This window comes from Phyllobates terribilis, unplaced genomic scaffold (genome assembly GCF_046119375.1).
Source record: "Phyllobates terribilis strain yellow unplaced genomic scaffold, ASM4611937v1 Scaffold_8__6_contigs__length_399053987, whole genome shotgun sequence".
Taxonomy (NCBI): domain Eukaryota; kingdom Metazoa; phylum Chordata; class Amphibia; order Anura; family Dendrobatidae; genus Phyllobates; species Phyllobates terribilis.
In genome coordinates this window covers 198,043,181-198,056,963 of record NW_027362768.1, presented here as the reverse complement: position 1 = coordinate 198,056,963, position 13,783 = coordinate 198,043,181, and the positions used below count along the sequence as shown (strand labels likewise).

The 13,783-nt window shown below is 52.3% G+C and overlaps 1 long non-coding RNA gene and 2 other non-coding genes across 3 annotated transcripts in view; all 3 read left to right on the top strand.

The window, feature by feature from the left end:
• The first annotated feature begins 4,048 nt into the window (after nucleotides 1–4,048).
• LOC141160494 (U5 spliceosomal RNA) lies at nucleotides 4,049–4,163 on the top strand. Its single transcript, XR_012250251.1, has one exon. It is a non-coding gene; the product is annotated as a U5 spliceosomal RNA (small nuclear RNA).
• Nucleotides 4,164–7,437: 3,274 nt separating this feature from the next.
• LOC141160487 (U5 spliceosomal RNA) lies at nucleotides 7,438–7,552 on the top strand. The gene has a single exon (XR_012250244.1). It is a non-coding gene; the product is annotated as a U5 spliceosomal RNA (small nuclear RNA).
• The window catches only part of LOC141157129 (uncharacterized), a 101,419-nt gene continuing 95,163 nt past the window's right edge, over nucleotides 7,528–13,783 (top strand). The window contains exon 1 of the long non-coding RNA XR_012247747.1: nucleotides 7,528–7,620. This is a non-coding gene — a long non-coding RNA (uncharacterized lncRNA). The remainder of the gene's footprint in view (nucleotides 7,621–13,783) is intronic.

Genomic DNA, 13,783 nt, shown 5'->3' with positions numbered 1-13,783 from the left:
CCTAACACCAGAGACCACCTCACCGGATGCAGATTGGGATACTGAGCGGCAACTACAATACCGCAAAGTGCAAGAGAGTGTTGAAAGAAGTCTGTCCCAAGCAAGACAGAAACAAGAGAAGACCTACAATCAACACGCACCTGATGTCCCCTTGTCACCTGGAGAACAGGTCCTTAAGAGAAAGAGGCGACTCCACAAATTGGATGACCAGTGGGAGGTAGAGCCGTACACCATTCTACCCTCGAGTCATGATAACACCAAGGTGTGCCTCATTAGTAAGGATGGAGGAGAAACATCAGCAACAGTTTCAAGAGACCACTTGAAGAAATGTCCCGAGCAACTGCAACACCCTAAGGAAGACCAAGATAGCCCTCAACCCACAGAGGAAGTGGAAGAAATGGTCAAAACAGTACTCGGAGAATTTCCCCGGTCATGGACACAAGTGAACAATGCAATTGTTGTGCCAGTCCTTACCTTTCTCCAACCAGCCCCTCAGGAAGCTGCAGAAGTCCCAGAAGAGTTGGAAGAACAGTTGCCCCCGGAGGCAGAAGTTTCCCCATTAGCAGACCAGGAGAATCTACCCTCTGCTAGTAGCGAACCTGTCGTACCCACGGTAAGCCAAAGAATCCGTAGGAAGTTGCCCAACCTACCAGTGTCACCTCAAAATACTAGTCACACTGAACCCACCACACTGGGGGTAGACACAAGGGACCAGGGTAGCGCAGTGACAGATAGTGCATTACGTAGATCTACCAGAGCTACAAAAGGTCAGCCCCCTGCCCGTTTGAGGATTTAAAAATGCATAATTTAAAGTATAAATGTATTTAAATGGATACTGTATATAGTTACCTGTAAAGGTATACAAGAGACTTAAAAATTTGAAAAGTTTGATATATGTGTGTTTTTCCAGTTACCCGACAAGGGATCCAAAGACTTTTAGGTTATGGACAGTGAATAACCAAAGAACTTTCCCTTATAAATAGTTGCACTTGTAAAAGTGCCCCTTTGTGACAGACCACAGAACAAAAACTCGTGGAGGTGGCTGAAGACGTGGTCCAGCATCCGGATCATCAATGCCCTGCAGCCACCCCAGGGCCTCCGTGGAGGGTTTTGGACGGGTCCCTCAAATTATACCTTATTCAGTTGAATGGACACCTGGTTGCAGATCATACTGTAACCTGTAAAAGACTATAATGCTTGTAAATATTCTAATGTACCTTGTTAATGCTATTGTTACTTTTGAAAAATATGTTCAGTCCTGGAGTACTGACATTAATTAGGGGGGAATGTGGCACCCCAGAGAGACTGGTTGCCACAGTGGTATTGCTTCCCTCCAAAGAGGTAATGCCATGTCTGAAGGCAAGCAGGGGTTTCCTGGTCAGGAACATAACACATGCAACACATCCTGGCTCCAGATCAGCAAGGGGAGGATCCTGCCCTTGACAACTGGATCTGGAGGCGGGGTTAGCTTAGTCTAGTGTGAGGAGTCGAGTTGAGGACATCAAGGAGTGAGGAGCTAGGGACTGGAGCTGGAGATAGCTCGTCCTAGCCAGAATACACATTGAACCGGACACCGGAGTCCGAGGCTGTACCGCCAAGGAGGAGCGAGGCATCCACAAGGCCCGAGCTGCCAGCCATACAGGTGAGCACAGCACGTTACACTCAGGGACGTGGGCTACAACACAGCTACAAGCAGAATAGCCAAAGAGTATAGTAAGAACGGCAGGCCTACAACTCCACCTAGCCAGGAGGACTCTATGCTTGCTCCGAGACTGACTGGACTCTTATCACTAGCCAATACTCCAGTCCAGGCCTCTTTAAAGTGTCATTAATAAAGACCCTGGGACTGCACTATAAGGACTCTGTGGTTGTTTCTGCACCGCGACACCATGCACAACCACCATCATCCACGCACACTGCCCTGAAGCTAACTCTTCCTGTGGGGAGTTATACCACCTTTGCTGCTATACTACCAGCTTCAGAGGACTGTTCCGCAGCGGCGGTCTCTATTAACCGCACTCCACAGGTGGCTGTGTCAGACATTATATAACCTGTATACATCTACTACCCTTGGATTGACCCCCAGCGTCTACAGGCCCGGCTCCGGGTACCCCACGGCCCAGGGGGCGCGTCAGTGTAGTCTCTGAGCAGGCTGTGGATCATCCTTTGGCGGTCGCGGATGGACATGCTCTCCTTCCTTAAGATGAACCGGTTCCTGGTGACCCAGATAGCATCCTTTAAAACAGTTCATAAAGCGCCAAGCCTCCTGGATTGCTCCGACAGTATGAACCACAGTAAAGCACCAGATGGCACAATGGGCTCGCTCTGGGGACAGAGTTCCCCAGGTCATCCTCCAGGGCACCCAACAGGAGCTGTGTAAAACGGCAATCCCAAAAGACTTGCGTAGATGGTCTTGCACAGGTTTCTGGTGTGCATGAATGACCGGACGGGGAAGCCCACCCTGTATCGCCATCCATGACAAATCCTTGTGCCCGTTGGTCAGCCAGTCCGACAACACATTACTCAACCTGGATTTCCACGTGTCATCATGGAGTTCTGGGATATTCTGTTCTTGGTCATTGGTTCTGATGAGTTGATGAATGGTCTTTGGCTTCCACAGATCTGGCTTGAGTCCCTCCAGCTGGTGTTCCCCCACTAAGCAGGCAAGGTCTTCGTAGAACAAGAGCGTCGTCCTGTTGCAGAGGTAGGAGCTGTCCCACTTGTCCCAGCTAAGTTTCTTCCAGTTATCCTGCGAGACATGAATCTGCCCGCAGAAACTCTCTTGCCTTGCAGAGTTTGTTGGACACAGTCACAAATGAAGGGGGTCCGCAGGAGGGTGGGTATGTCTGGGATGCCCTTTCCACCCTTGTGCGGTTCCTTGTTACATGGTGGTTCACTTTACTTTGTCCGTTTTAGAACCCCAGATGAAGTGAAACACTGTCCTGGTAATGACCCTACACATGGTGACATGAGGGGGCCAGTCCTGGGCTTTGTACTGCAGCACGGGCATTACCTTGATACACGGGACCAGCGCTTTACCCTCACAAGTGAGACATCTGAGGCTTCACAGTTCAATCCTTTGGTTGACTTTGGTCAACCATTCTTCTCATGACTTGAGCGTTGCTCCTTTTTTCCCAAACCACACTCCAAGAACCTTGCTGAAATCTGGCAGGATGCTGAAGGGGAAGGAGGTGGAGGTGGTCAGGTGCCAGTCTCCGAAGAGCATGGCTTCCAACTTCATGCAGTTGGTTTTGGCCTCTGAAGCTTGTCCGAAGGTCCTGCACGTTTGGACGAGGGTGTTGACCGAGCTCTGATCAGCACAGAAAAAGGTCACTTGACCTCACGTTGGTCCGGTCCCGTTGCGATAATCTGTTCTGTCCGGATAGCCTCTGCCGACTGCAGAGGCGGCCATTGCAGAGATATTGTGGGACGTGTTGTGGGGTCTGCCACCCTGGTCATTCATGAATGTCTACAGTACCCCAATACTGCTGAAGGTGCCCACTTATATAGCAAACGCCTTTGTGTGGGGTCTTTTGGATGCCCTGAAACATGGACTTAAAGACTGCACCCCACCGATCTTCCTGTCGCTCCATTCTCTGTTCCTGCAGTTTTCCCTTTTCTAGGATTTCATTACAGATTTATTTTCCTTATCCCCGAATAGATCAGTGCAAGAGGATTCTGAAGAATCTATCAGGACGGTTGTCTGTGTGATCCGCTCCTCCAATCCCCGCCGGCTGCACGCTGGGTCTAAACTGGTAACATCCAAAACGTCCACTGACTGGAGGAATGACTCTGCATCTCTATGGAGACCTTGTGACCGCCTCCTGCTTTGATTTGCATATCTCCCAAGATGCACCTGACCCATCCTCAGAGTTGTAATGTGTTCTCATTATTTTTTGTTAGTTTTTGTAGTAAAGTTCAGTAACATCAGATACATTGTGTCCAGGGTCCGGAGGAGGTGACCCCACAATCCATCCAGGAGCCGTCCTCTCCGCGGGTGTGATGAGCGCAGCGCAGACCCCGGGTGACGCCGGCCGCTCTCCTCTCTATACTCTGGTTTCTCTTCAGATCGAATAAATCTTTCGCCTTTTACTAAAGATTTCCGTGGAGAGGAACAATTATGAGTTTCGTATAATTTTTTGATACCCGGCGCTCGCTGGGCTTCCTGCACTGGTGAAAAGCAGAGACAAGTATGTGCCTGGAGGGGGCGCTGTGTGCATGAGAGTAACAGGTCAGTGCTGATCTCTCCACTAGAGGGTGCTGTGTGCATGAGGGTCACAGGTCAGTGCTGATCTCTCCACTAGAGGGTGCTGTGTGCATGAGGGTCACAGGTCAGTGCTGATCTCTACACTAGAGGGCGCTGTGTGCATGAGAGTAACAGGTCAGTGCTGATCTCTCTACTAGAGGGCGCTGTGTGCATGAGTCACAGGTCAGTGCTGATCTCTCCACTAGAGGGCGCTGTGCGCATGAGGGTCACAGGTCAGTGCTGATCTCTCCACTAGAGGGCGCTGTGCATGAGAGTCACAGGTCAGTGCTGATCTCTCCACTAGAGGGCGCTGTGTGCATGAGGGTCACAGGTCAGTGCTGATCTCTCCACTAGAGGGCGCTGTGTGCATGAGGGTCACAGGTCAGTGCTGATCTCTCCACTAGAGGGCGCTGTGTGCATGAGGATCACAGGTCAGTGCTGATCTCTCCAGTAGAGGGCGCTGTGTGCATGAGGGTCACAGGTCAGTGCTGATCTCTCCACTAGAGGGCGCTGTGTGCATGAGGGTCACAGGTCAGTGCTGATCTCTCTTCTAGAGGGCGCTGTGTGCATGAGAGTCACAGGTCAGTGCTGATCTCTCTTCGAGAGGGCGCTGTGTGCATAAGGGTCACAGGTCAGTGCTGATCTCTCCAGTAGAGGGCGCTGTGTGCATGAGGGTCACAGGTCAGTGCTGATCTCTCTTCTAGAGGGCGCTGTGTGCATGAGAGTCACAGGTCAGTGCTGATCTCCCCACTAGAGGGCGCTGTGTGCATGAGGGTCACAGGTCAGTGCTGATCTCTCCAGTAGAGGGCGCTGTGTGCATGAGGGCCACAAGTCAGTGCTGATCTCTCTTCTAGAGTGCGCTGTGTGCATGAGGGTCACAGGTCAGTGCTGATCTCTCCAGTAGAGGGCGCTGTGTGCATGAGGGTCACAGGTCAGTGCTGATCTCTCTTCTAGAGGGCGCTGTGTGCATGAGAGTCACAGGTCAGTGCTGATCTCCCCACTAGAGGGCGCTGTGTGCATGAGGGTCACAGGTCAGTGCTGATCTCTCCAGTAGAGGGCGCTGTGTGCATGAGGGCCACAGGTCAGTGCTGATCTCTCTTCTAGAGGGCGCTGTGTGCATGAGGGTCACAGGTCAGTGCTGATCTCTCCAGTAGAGGGCGCTGTGTGCATGAGGGTCACAGGTCAGTGCTGATCTCTCTTCTAGAGGGCGTTGTGTGCGTGAGGGTCACAGGTCAGTGCTGATCTTTCCACTAGAGGGTGCTGTGTGCATGAGGGAAATGACACAGGTCAGTGCTGATCTCTCCACTAGAGGGCGCTGTGTGCATGAGGGAAACGACACAGGTCAGTGCTGATCTCTCCACTAGAAGGCGCTGTGTGCATGAGGGAAACGACACAGGTCATTGCTGATCTCTCCACTGGAGGGTGCTGTGTGCATGAGGGAAATGACACAGGTTAGTGCTGATCTCTCCACTAGACGACGCTGTACACACGAGGCTGGTCAGTGATGGATCTGTCCACTAGAGGGCGCTGTGCTCATGAGGATCACAGGTCAGTGCTGATCTCTCCACTAGAGGGCGCTGTGTACATGAGGGTCACAGGTCAGTACTGACCTCTCCAGTAGAGGGCGCTGTGTGCATGAGGGTCACAGGTCAGTGCCGATCTCTCTTCTAGAGGGCGCTGTGTGCGTGAGGGTCACAGGTCAGTGCTAATCTCTCCACTAGAGGGCGCTTTGTGCATGAGGGAAACGACACAGGTCAGTGCTGATCTCTCCACTAGAGGGCGCTGTGTGCATGAGGGAAACGACACAGGTCATTGCTGATCTCTACACTAGAGGGCGCTGTGTGCATGAGGGTCACAGGTCAGTGCTGATCTCTCTTCTAGAGGGCGCTGTGTGCATGAGGGTCACAGGTCAGTGATGATCTCTCCACTAGAGGGCGATATGCACATGTGGGAAACGACACAGGTCAGTGCTGATCTCTCCACTAGAGGGCGCTGTGTGCATGAGGGAAACGACACAGGTCAGTGCTGATCTCTCCACTAGAGGATGCTGTACACACAAGGCTGGTCAGTGATGAACTCTTCACTAGAGGGCGCTGTGTGCATGAGGGTCACAGGTCAGTGCTGATCTCTCCACTAGAGGGTGCTTTGTGCATGAGGGTAACAGGTCAGTGACGATCTCTCCACTAGAGGGCGCTGTGTGCATGAGGGTCACAGGTCAGTGCTAATCTCTCCACTAGAGGGTGCTGTGTGCATGAGGGTAACAGGTCAGTGACGATCTCTCCACTAGAGGGCGCTATGTACAAGAGAGTCACAGGTCAGTGATGATATCTCCACTAGAGGGCGCTATGTGCATGAAAGTCACAGGTCAGAGCTGATCTCTCCACTAGAGGGCGCTGTGTGCATGAGGGGCACAGGTCATTGCTGATCTCTCCACTAGAGGGCGATGTGTGCATGAGGGTAACAGGTCAGTGCTGATCTCTCCACTAGAGGGCGCTGTGTGCATGAGAGTCACAGGTCAGTGCTGATCTCTCCACTAGAGGGCGCTGTGTGCATGAGGGTAACAGGTCAGTGACGATCTCTCCACTAGAGGGCGCTATGTGCATGAGGGTAACAGGTCAGTGCTGATCTCTCCACTAGAGGGCGCTGTGTGCATGAGAGTCACAGGTCAGTGCTGATCTGTCCACTAGAGGGCACTGTGCACACAAGTGTTTCCCTGCCATATGTTAAACAGGTTGTTGCTATTCAATGAATAGATTTGTTAGTTTTAAAGAATTTAAAGGTTCTAATGATGAAGAACTATTTGTGGAAGTTTTCTGCCACGATGGACTATCTGAGTGAGATTGGAAGAGGAAAAAGAAATCGGTCTTCACAGCCCCACCGGGTCACTCGGGGTCCCGTATTGTCAAACCGGTCTCCAAAAACTTACAGCAACGGGAATGAAGAAATGGAAAAGCTGCGGATTCAGAAAAAGAAAACCTCAAAGTTCAGAGTGCTCTGCAAAATCCTGCAGCCATGTGATGCCCCGCCTCCTGCTGTGATTTGCATATCTCCCAGGATGCACCTGACCAGTATTCACAATTGTAACATTTTCTCTTGTGAACGTGACCCCACAATCCATCCAGGAGCCGTCCTCTCCGCGGGTGTGATGAGCGCAGCGCAGGCTCCGGGTGACGCCGGCCGCTCTCCTCTCTATACTCTGGTTTCTCTTCAGATCGAATAAATCTTTCGCCTTTTACTAAAGATTTCCGTGGAGAGGAACAATTATGAGTTTCGTATAATTTTTTGATGCCCGGCGCTCGCTGGGCTTTCTGCACAGGTGAAAAGCAGAGACAAGTATGTGCCTGGAGGGGGCGCTGTGTGCATGAGAGTAACAGGTCAGTGCTGATCTCTCCACTAGAGGGTGCTGTGTGCATGAGGATCACAGGTCAGTGCTGATCTCTCCACTAGAGGGCGCTGTGTGCATGAGGGTCACAGGTCAGTGCTGATCTCTCCACTAGAGGGCGCTGTGCGCATGAGGATCACAGGTCAGTGCTGAACTCTCCACTAGAGGGTGCTGTGTGCATGAGGATCACAGGTCAGTGCTGATCTCTCCACTAGAGGGCGCTGTGTGCATGAGGATCAGAGGTCAGTGCTGATCTCTCCAGTAGAGGGCGCTGTGTGCATGAGAGTCACAGGTCAGTTCTGATCTCTCCACTAGAGGGCGCTGTGTGCATGAGGGTCACAGGTCAGTGCTGATCTCTCCACTAGAGGGCGCTGTGCGCATGAGGATCACAGGTCAGTGCTGAACTCTCCACTAGAGGGTGCTGTGTGCATGAGGATCACAGGTCAGTGCTGATCTCTCCACTAGAGGGCGCTGTGTGCATGAGGATCACAGGTCAGTGCTGATCTCTCCACTAGAGGGCGCTGTGTGCATGAGGATCAGAGGTCAGTGCTGATCTCTCCAGTAGAGGGCGCTGTGTGCATGAGAGTCACAGGTCAGTGCTGATCTCTCCAGTAGAGGGCGCTGTGTGCATGAGAGTCACAGGTCAGTGCTGATCTCTCCACTAGAGGGCGTTGTGCGCATGAGGGTCACAGGTTAGTGCTGATCTCTCCACTAGAGGGCGCTGTGCATGAGAGTCACAGGTCAGTGCTGATCTCTCCACTAGAGGGCGCTGTGTGCATGAGGATCACAGGTCAGTGCTGATCTCTCCAGTAGAGGGCGTTGTGTGCATGAGGGTCACAGGTCAGTGCTGATCTCTCCACTAGAGGGCGCTGTGTGCATGAGGGTCACAGGTCAGTGCTGATCTCTCTTCTAGAGGGCGCTGTGTGCATGAGAGTCACAGGTCAGTGCTGATCTCTCTTCGAGAGGGCGCTGTGTGCATGAGGGTCACAGGTCAGTGCTGATCTCTCCAGTAGAGGGCGCTGTGTGCATGAGGGTCACAGGTCAGTGCTGATCTCTCTTCTAGAGGGCGCTGTGTGCATGAGAGTCACAGGTCAGTGCTGATCTCCCCACTAGAGGGCGCTGTGTGCATGAGGGTCACAGGTCAGTGCTGATCTCTCCACTAGAGGGCGCTGTGTGCATGAGGGTCACAGGTCAGTGCTGATCTCTCTTCTAGAGGGCGCTGTGTGCATGAGGGTCACAGGTCAGTGCTGATCTCTCCAGTAGAGGGCGCTGTGTGCATGAGGGCCACACGTCAGTGCTGATCTCTCTTCTAGAGTGCGCTGTGTGCATGAGAGTCACAGGTCAGTGCTGATCTCTCTTCTAGAGGGCGCTGTGTGCATGAGGGTCACAGGTCAGTGCTGATCTCTCCACTAGAGGGCGCTGTGTGCATGAGGGTCACAGGTCAGTGCTGATCTCTCCAGTAGAGGGCGCTGTGTGCATGAGGGTCACAGGTCAGTGCTGATCTCTCTTCTAGAGGGCGTTGTGTGCGTGAGGGTCACTGGTCAGTGCTGATCTTTCCACTAGAGGGTGCTGTGTGCATGAGGGAAATGACACAGGTCAGTGCTGATCTCTCCACTAGAGGGCGCTGTGTGCATGAGGGAAACGACACAGGTCAGTGCTGATCTCTCCACTAGAGGGCGCTGTGTGCATGAGGGAAACGACACAGGTCATTGCTGATCTATCCACTGGAGGGTGCTGTGTGCATGAGGGAAATGACACAGGTTAGTGCTCATCTCTCCACTAGAGGACGCTGTACACACGAGGCTGGTCAGTGATGGATCTGTCCACTAGAGGGCGCTGTGCTCATGAGGATCACAGGTCAGTGCTGATCTCTCCACTAGAGGGCGCTGTGTACATGAGGGTCACAGGTCAGTACTAGTGTTGAGCATTCCGATACTTTTATAATATCGAATACCGGAATCGGAAGTTCCCATAATGCCTGCGCTCTGCAGTGTCTGTGAAGGATGACAAGCTGGATGGCAGCGCGATCCAGCCTGTCATCAGAATGCCATCCCAGCGTGGGAGAATTCTCCTGATTGTTTAAAAGCCGGCGCGCGGTAAAAAGCCGCCGGCTTTTAAACAATCACGCAGCCCCATACTGCTTCCCCGCAGCCTCCCACCCCGATCCTCCGCTCCCCTCGCCACCTCCAATCCCAATCGTAAATTAGGACCGGGCGGGGAGCGCAGCACCAAGGAGCGAAGGACCCGGGCGGGGAAGCCGGCAGTGAAAAGACTTCACCGCCGGCTTTCCCGTTCTGTGCTGCGCTTTCCCGCCGGTTATTTCAAATGAACAGCTGAGGTATCAGGTGATGCCGATCAGCTGTTCATTTGAAGTAGCCGCGGTGCCCTCAGAGGGTTCATGTGAGTTCATGCTTGACTGCATGAACTCACATCAACTTTCCCACGGCTGCACAGGTCAGCCTCACCTCCCAGACCCGTCATGATTAGTGTGTGCGGGGTGTGTGTGCGGGTGTGTGTGCGCGGTGTCTGTGCGATGTTTGTGCGGGTGTGCGGGGTGTGTGTGCGGGGTGTGTGTGCGGGGTGTGTGTGTGCGGGTGTGCGGGGTGTCTGTGCGATGTGTGCGGGTGTGTGTGCGGGTGTGTCTGTGCGATGTGTGCGGGTGTGTGCGGTGTGTGTGCGTGCAGGCAGACATAGGCCGATGTGACACTACTACTCCCATCGGCCTATGTCTGTCCCCCGTCCACTCGTGCCAGCAGGATCAGCTTGATGGGAGCAGTAGTTCCCATCAGCCTGATCCTGCTATTTAAATTGCCCTACTGTGTCCCCAATAAATGTTAGATACATGTCATTGGTGGCCAGTGGTTACCTAAAAGAAATTAGTTCATACATTACCTGTCCCCGCCGATCGCCACCTAAAATAAAGTAAAAAATAAAAAACTACACCTATACTCACCTAGACACCTAATTCCCCGAAGCCATCGATCTCCTGTAATAAAATATAAAATAATAAACCACAACCTTATCCTTACCCCTCTGTAGTAGTCCACGAGTGTCCCACGATGATCTCCAGTTCAGAGCAGCCACATAGAATGTGACCGCTCTGAACCGCTGCCGCCGCTAGAATGACGGGGCCGTAAGGGTTCACCGGAGTTCAGGCAGCGCTGCTCCGGTTAGCTCCTTTACGGCACTGCTGTATCGTGAGAAATTCCCACGGTACAGCACTGCCGTAAAGGAGGTCTCCGGAGCTGCGCTGCCTGAATGCACTCCGGTGACTTCAGCCAGGGGCTCCCGCTGCCGGGAGCGGACGTGTTCCCGGCAGCGTGAGCTTACAGCAGCCATGCACAGCTGTCACCATCTCCAGATGTGACAGCTGTGCATGGGAGATCAGCGCAGGAACGTGGACAGGTAACTATTTTTTTTTTTAGTAAACTAAGAATTAAATAAAATGGTGTTTTATTTCAAATAAATTATTTTTTTCTGGGTGTAGTGTGTTTTTTCTTTTTAACACTTTGTAGGTTAGTAATGGGGGTGTCTTATAGACGCCCATCATTACTAACCTGGGCTTCATGGCAGCTGGCGCTGACATGAACCCCACCACTATTACCCCCTGCCACCGCACCAGGGCAGCGTGGAAGAGCGAGGCTAAGTGCCAGAATTGGCGCATCCTATGAATGCGCCATTTCTGGGGCGGCTGACGGCTGGTGTTTCTAGCCTGGGAGGGGGCCAATATTCATGGCACCCTTCCTGGGCTATTAATATCAGCCCCCAGCTGTCTGCCTAGCCTGTGCTAGCTATTAAATTAGGGGGGACCCCACGTTATTTTTTGGGGGGGGTTCCCCCATTTTAATAGCTAGTAAAGGCTAGGTATTCAGCTGGGGGCTGATATTAGTAGTCTGGGAAGCTCCGTGGGTATTACCCCCTTCCCAGGCTTCAAACATTTGCCCCAGCTGTCTGCTTAACCTCCGCTAGAGCCTAAAATTAAGGGGAACCCCACGCCAATTTTTTTTTAAATAAATCCTTTATTTTAACACTAAATGACAGGTACAGTAATCAACACTGTCACTGTACTTCATATATATGTGACTGACATGTTTCTATCTATCTAATCTATGTGTGATTCTCTATTCCTTCTATTCTAAATTGTCGGGTACAGATGCTGAATTGCCGGCCGGCTTTCTTAAAGAGACGGTGCATGAAAAAACTATTATTTTTTTAAATAAATCCTTTACACTAAATGACAAGTACAGTAAGCAACACTGTCACTGTACTTCATATATATGTGACTGACATGTTTCTATCTATCTAATCTATGTGTGAAGCTCTATTCTTTCTGTTGTAAATTGTCGGGTACCGGTGAATGCCGCTGATGAATTGCAGGCTTTTCATGTCATTCTACATTATTCTTAGTTGTTTTACTTCATGTAGAATTAACCTACAAGGAAAGAAAGGGTTTATTTTCATTCCGATATTTGTGTCCCATTGACTTGCATTGGTTTCCGGTATCGGAATCGGCGATATCCGATACTTTTTGGGTATCGGCCCGATCCAATCCGATACGATATTTCCTGATATCGGAAGGTATCCCTCAACACTAGTCAGTACTGATCTCTTCAGTAGAGGGCGCTGTGTGCATGAGGGTCACAGGTCAGTGCTGATCTCTCTTCTAGAGGGCGCTGTGTGCGTGAGGGTCACAGGTCAGTGCTGATCTCTCCACTAGAGGGCGCTTTGTGCATGAGGGAAACGACACAGGTCAGTGCTGATCTCTCCACTAGAGGGCGCTGTGTGCATGAGGGAAACGACACAGGTCATTGCTGATCTCTACACTAGAGGGTGCTGTGTGCATGAGGGAAATGACACAGGTTAGTGCTGATCTCTCCACTAGAGGGCGCTGTGTGCATGAGGGTCACAGGTCAGTGCTGATCTCTCTTCTAGAGGGCGCTGAGGGCATGAGGGTCACAGGTCAGTGATGATCTCTCCACTAGAGGGCGATATGCACATGTGGGAAACGACACAGGTCAGTGCTGATCTCTCCACTAGAGGACGCTGTACACACAAGGCTGGTCAGTGATGAACTCTTCACTAGAGGGCGCTGTGTGCATGAGGGTCACAGGTCAGTGCTGATCTCTCCACTAGAGGGTGCTGTGTGCATGAGGGTCACAGGTCAGTGCTGATCTCTCCACTAGAGGGCGCTGTGTGCATGAGGGTCACAGGTCAGTGCTGATCTCTCCACTAGAGGGCGCTGTGCGCATGAGGATCACAGGTCAGTGCTGATCTCTCCACTAGAGGGCGATGTGTGCATGAGGATCACAGGTCAGTGCTGATCTCTCCACTAGAGGGCGCTGTGTGCATGAGGATCACAGGTCAGTGCTGATCTCTCCAGTAGAGGGCGCTGTGTGCATGAGGATCACAGGTCAGTGCTGATCTCTCCACTAGAGGGCGCTGTGTGCATGAGGGTCACAGGTCAGTGCTGATCTCTCCAGTAGAGGGCGCTGTGTGCATGAGAGTCACAGGTCAGTGCTGATCTCTCCATTAGAGGGCGCTGTGCGCATGAGGGTCACAGGTTAGTGCTGATCTCTCCACTAGAGGGCGCTGTGCATGAGAGTCACAGGTCAGTGCTGATCTCTCCACTAGAGGGCGCTGTGTGCATGAGGATCACAGGTCAGTGCTGAACTCTCCACTAGAGGGCGCTGTGTGCATGAGGATCACAGGTCAGTGCTGATCTCTCCACTAGAGGGCGCTGTGTGCATGAGGATCACAGGTCAGTGCTGATCTCTCCAGTAGAGGGCGTTGTGTGCATGAGGGTCACAGGTCAGTGCTGATCTCTCCACTAGAGGGCGCTGTGTGCATGAGGGTCACAGGTCAGTGCTGATCTCTCTTCTAGAGGGCGCTGTGTGCATGAGAGTCACAGGTCAGTGCTGATCTCTCTTCGAGAGGGCGCTGTGTGCATGAGGGTCACAGGTCAGTGCTGATCTCTCTTCTAGAGGGCGCTGTGTGCATGAGAGTCACAGGTCAGTGCTGATCTCCCCACTAGAGGGCGCTGTGTGCATGAGGGTCACAGATCAGTGCTGATCTCTCCACTAGAGGGCGCTGTGTGCATGAGGGTCACAGGTCAGTGCTGATCTCTCTTCTAGAGGGCGCTGTGTGCATGAGGGTCA